We start from the raw sequence: 6,192 nt of genomic DNA on the forward strand, positions 1-6,192 counted from the left end.
CTCTGATGGCTGTATTGGAAAATTGCTCAGGCACGCCCCGCGGGGATTCAGACTTGATTTTTATTTAAACTTTGTGAAGAGGTGCTCGACGATACGTAGTGATTGCACGTTTACGTTGTAGTTATTAGTGGCGAGAAAATGAATTTCAATTTACAATACCGTTGAATTTTATCTCGTTAAATGAGCTTGAGAAAATTCTGAGAATTCTTATTTCTTTACACAAGGTGGGTACTGCTACGCTACGTAGGATTGTTACCTACGACTAATAAGATAAAATAACGAAAGAAGAAAGATTTTTTGTAGCGTACGGGGAGGAAAAGCGCCCTTACTCGTGCTTGCGTGCGTGTCTAAATAGATATTTCCAAGAAAAGTTTTAAAGCGCGGTTTACTATTGGTATCTTTAAACGTAAAGGATGTTTTCCAGACCGGCGAGTCGCGGCAGGAATGCGCAACTGCCTTGCGATATTTTATCGCGAATGGAAAGGAACCTAAGGAAATAAGGGAATAGAAAGGAACTTAAGTATTCCTCTGACAAACGAGAAACAAATGCGTTGCGGAAATGGAAACTCGCGTTTATTCTGTAAAACGAAGCGAATCAAAGGAATACTAAGTTCAAAGTAACAAAGGGAGCAATAGTTGCCGCAGCCAGATTTACTTGGAGACATAAATAACATATATTTATTTATTTATTATCGGTTCCATTTTTTTCCTTACTTTAATAGCCACGGCGCCAGTAGACGTACATAGTGATACATAGAATGATATAAGGTTATTTTAATTTTTTTGTTATTTTGCTTTAAAAATTATTTTACACAACTCGTATATATTTAATTGTGAATCCAATGGTTTTTTTTTCTTTGTAAAATTATTAATTTTAATATTTTACCAATATGCAAATTATAGGCACCCGTTGGTGAAGTTAGTGTTTTCTACGGTAGGTATCTTGGTATCTCCAGTACCGTCTTTACCAATTTTACCATAAGGGCACACGGGGCCCGTGCCCATCAGGGCCCCCATCCTCAGGGGGCCCCCCAAGGACAGATAGTAACAGTATATTTGATTACCCATAATAAATAGAAGACCATACTATAAAAATGTTAGTTTAATTAGCTTTCTTTACTTTCCAAAGGGGCCCCAAATTCTTATGTGCCCCCCAGCATAGTTTAAGACGGCTCTGGGTATCTCTATTCTCTCTCATAACTATCTCCCTTATTTTCAATGAATGCCAATATTTATACATTTATTTTTCATAAAGATTATAGAGAAATAGATTATAGCGTTTTTGTAAACTCCGCAACTACTTACAATACGCGGCTTCAGCTAACGTTTTTACTACCTATAGGTACTGAAATTGATCTTTATAATCTTAGCATTTAATGCCGCTAAGCAAAATAAAAATATCATGGCTTACTACCAAATGGATAATCTTCCTGATAAATATCATTATGTTTTCATTTTCATAAAAATAAACAAAGTTACAAACTAAAAATTCAACAGACGTATTCTGAGAGCGAAATTGTGGACACAAGTCAGAAAGTAATATTTTCATTAATGCCGTTTATTTACAGAAATGTTGCTTTTGACGCGGGTACTTTGTTATGAACAATATTTGTTTAGGCTCGGAACACTGGGTACATGTGTAGGTACACAGAATTTGCATATTGGTAGCGCAAGCTGTCTTAATTTCGCTCTAATGGTGTCGGGTAGGGCGCGGCCTGGTAGGGCTGCCAACTTTCATATAGCAACATTAGTTTGCTAAGTATTATTCGATAGTGGTAATTTTGTTTATTTATAGATTTGAAAGTATTTTTGTGCGAGACGTACTTACCTACTTATTCATATGATTAATTTTGTTTTACACTGATGGGTATTTTTATTCATGATTTTAGGGGGCAATAGTAGATTGTTAACCAAGGGATGAAATGATGCCTTTCACCCAAGTTAAACACTCTACTTTTTATTTCGAATACGAGGAAAGTAAAATGCATGTGTTTTTTTTTAAACATCACTAAGTAGGTATATAAATTTTTATAGTATTTTACGAGGGTACTTTCAATTAACAATTTAGGCAAAAGTATCGTTATTTATGGAATGGGGAGTCAAATATCAGAATGGAAATTGTATAACAAATCCATACCCAAATTTAAATTGCTTATCGTAAAAAAAAATCCTACTTGGAACCTAAAATGCTCTAGTGCAGAAACGTACTTATCATTTTCTGCACACGTGTTAGAACAACAATGACCCTCTTTCAGAGCTAAAGAAATGAAAAATTAATTGAAAGGTAGGGAGTTAATTATAAACTCAATTATAAATGCTTTTCTCATGTAAGTTAGGTAAGTACCTACTATTTAATTATTCCGATGACTGGAAATAAACAAGCTTAACATTTTCAAACCGATGAGGTAACTATTGATTTTTTCATATTTAAAAATGTAACCATTGTCACCTATGTCATAAAATTGTCTGAAACTTCATTCACAAAATCGACTCAGTAAGTTTGACGATAATTATGATGGAACACACGACACAAACATAGACTGCTGAAATCAATCCCTTCCCGTAGTCGGTTAAAACGGGTCTAAGCTGCAACCACTGGCACTGCATAAAATCACATGGTTTTCGAAATATGTATTAATTTAATGCCTACTTACGCATTTGATATAAAAACTGTCAACCCTAGTGCCAATTGCTGTAGGTTGCGTGTCGCCACATGTTACTGTTTCATACAATTTATTGTTTCAATCTCTGCACTCACTAAAGTTACAATTACATTGCCGAAGACATGAATATTGAACGGGAATGGAAATGTGCAAAGATAGGGACCACGTGTGGATAACATTCCGAATGTTTCCGTCCAATGGTTCTATTTTATCTGCAGTGAAATATATATCCTGTATGTAAGTAGCCAGCACCTATTGCATATCTTAGTGTTAAAGTGTAATTTTGCACTTTTTGCAGCTTAACAGAGGTCAGAGTCAAACAAAGAACGTAGACAAATTTTCGAATTATGTACTTACCTAATGAATACCCTAAAAAACCCTAAAAATTGACTAGGATTAAGCAATCAACGCATTCACTACCAGCGCGAGCTATATACGAGCTACTTTCGTAGCCGATTTCGTGGTTTAGTACCTAGTACTACTTCTGTTTAAAATTTTGCTCGTAACGTCCCTCAGCTATATAACTAGCAATTTTATAGGTACTAATATTATCACGAAAACATGCCTTACTATAATATTTTTTTCTACTATAGAAAGCCTGCCTTGATTGAGCCTGAGGTATGGAAGTAACAAGTTCAAGTTAAAGGTACGATTTGTGCATGATTAAAAGCTACCCACAGAAATTAAATACGCTGAAATTGAAACCAGTCACAAACCCCGCAAATCTCAAGTTCATTACACTTTCAAACATCTAGGTACTCACTTACGTATCCAAATAAAACTCCTCTCAAATAAATAGCGAAAGCTATTTTATAGAAAAACGCTGAAGGGAACGAATGCACGCAGAAGTGTCCTCCTGAGGCCGAAACACCGGCGACTTGAGATGCAATAAAAATACCAGCCGGGGGTCAATCAGGTTAAGTGTTTTGTCCGTCGCATGTCCACCCAAACAATATATTTTATTTGAGATTTATATTTAAGTGGGGGTAAATGGAGAAATAGCTGGCATAAGCGGAGCGGGGCTCGGAAGGTTGCCGCCGTGTTTATGGCTCGCGGTGCTGCGCGCCGCAGATACAACATAAACAAGATTGGACACTAGGTTTACCTATCAAGTTACTACATAAAGTATTAGCCGTGGTAATTTCGCGATTAGTTTTTGATCATCTGGGCCACTTGCACCATTCATTAACCCGGGGTTAACCGGTTAAATCTGGAGTTGCCATGGTTAGCAGTACAATTTGACACTGGGTTAATGGTTTAACCGGTAAACCTCGGGTTAGTGGGATGGTGCAAGTGGCACTAAGGGTGGTATTTAACTGGTAGTTTCTAACAATAATAATTTATTATGTAACATTCTAAAATTCAAGGTACCTATATGTTTATATATTAGTAATTTTACTGACGTCGAGATAATATATATAGAATTATATAAATACCTACCTACCATAACATTCAATAATTAGATAATTCATTCCATAACAACAATAACATCGATAAAACGCAATAATGATTTTTCGCGTTTAGTGTAGATGTTTTTATAGATCAGTAAGAGAGAGAGGAGGCCCAAATACAGAAGGCCCAGCGTGCAATGGAGAGGAGTATCCTGAACATTAGGCTGAAGGACAGACAACGATCCCAAGATATACGTAAAAAAACCAACGCCATTGATGCTCTAGAGCATATGAAACGCCTGAAGTGGAAGTGGGCTGGTCATGTGGCAAGAATGACAGATGAAAGGTGGACACAACTTGCTACTACGTGGCCGGGCCCAAGGGCTAAGAGAGGCCAAGGACGCCCTAGAGATCGCTGGGTCAAAGATATTAAAAAAACTGCCGGAGAAAACTGGATACAGAAAGCCCATTCAAGATCAACTTGGAAACTGTTGGAGGAGGCCTTCACCCGTCAGGGGCCTTAATTACCATTAATATATTACAATTTACAAATTTATATTCATTATGTACTAGTTAAGGTAGATTAAGGATGAAAATAAAGGCTTAATTATTAATTATTATTTAAGAGAGAGAGAGCTTGCAATCCGGAGGTCGCGGGTTCAAACCCCGGCTCGTACCAATGAGTTTTTCGGAACTTATGTACGAAATATCATTTGCTATTTACCAGTCGCTTTTCGGTGAGGGAAAACATCGTGAGGAAACCGGACTAATCCCAATAAGGCCTAGTTTCCCCTCTGGGTTGGAAGGTCTGATGGCAGTCGCTTTCGTAAAAACTAGTGCCTACGTCAATTCTTGGGATTAGTTGTCAAGCGGACCCCAGGCTCCCATGAGCCGTGGCAAAATGCCGGGATAACGCGAGGAAGAAGAGGAGTAAGAGAGAGAGAGAGACAGAGTAACACTAGTCTTGAGTTGCTTGATTCATTCTATTATTATTGAATAAAAAAATGTACCAGCTACTACCTCTACCCTACACACCTTGGTTAGGTCAATGCTGTAAACAGGTGTTTTTTTGTGGCGTTAAGTACTTTATGCCGTTGCTAACCAAGTGGCACCTCTACCCAAGTTTGGTTTTTGTCGCGGTATTCGGGATCTTCGCTACGCATTCCTGGTCTCCAAGAATGCTATAAGGCATTTATTTCAGGCATTTTTCACCAAATTTATTTGAGTGGCAAACATAAATATTTTGCTCGAATGAAAATTGATGTGGTTGGATTTTGTAAGCAAGCATATTTTAAGCCATCTGAAAGATACATAAAATATATATAATCTACACTTAAAATTAATGTATAACCGCACGCCGCGTAGTCTGGAAATGAATTTACAAAGTTATAATAGACCTCAGACGGATTTCCAAAATAAGAGACAGACTGCTTGTTTCGCGAAGCTCTAAAAGATCCAAACAGTTTAAAGTTTAACTCGCTCGTGATAAGGTCAATAACTATTCAACGCCACCGTCTCAAGCCGGATTTTTCTATTGAATCGGAAAATGACGCTGCAACAGGTCGGGATGTTTAAGCCAAAGGGTCTCTGGTAGGGTTGCCAAAACAGTCATCGCTTGTTTATTATGGAAAGGACCCGTTCAGGTAAGTAGAGTAAGTACTCTAGCATGATTATCTGAATAACAACTGATGAAACTTACGTCAGTTGCTTTCGGCACAACGATGTGTCTGAAATTGTGTTTTTTACTCTACACAATAAAATAAAGTATACATGCTATTAAAAAACGATTGCCTTGTGAAAGTTATCTCGTGATATTACCCATTAAAATTAAGGACGCCTCGAGACAGTGGATTGAGCAAAAAATTCCCAGTCCATAATTCATGAAAACGCAAGACTGCAGACGTTTTGGGCTAATTAAAAGTGTCAACGCACCTACTAGGTAAAATAAAATTAGCTCTAGCTTAAAAGTTATTTAGAGAGAAAAATGATATTGGATACAATTTACGACGCGCAAATTAATTAGTTTCATTCAAAATTATTTTATCTCAATGTGATATTAATTCGGTAGTTTTCTTATATAATACAGTGAAACCTGGTTAAGTGGGACCTGGATAAGTGAGAAGCCTCTATAGCTGGGA

This window comes from Cydia splendana, chromosome 1, assembly GCF_910591565.1.
Source record: "Cydia splendana chromosome 1, ilCydSple1.2, whole genome shotgun sequence".
NCBI classification, from domain to species: Eukaryota; Metazoa; Arthropoda; class Insecta; order Lepidoptera; family Tortricidae; genus Cydia; species Cydia splendana.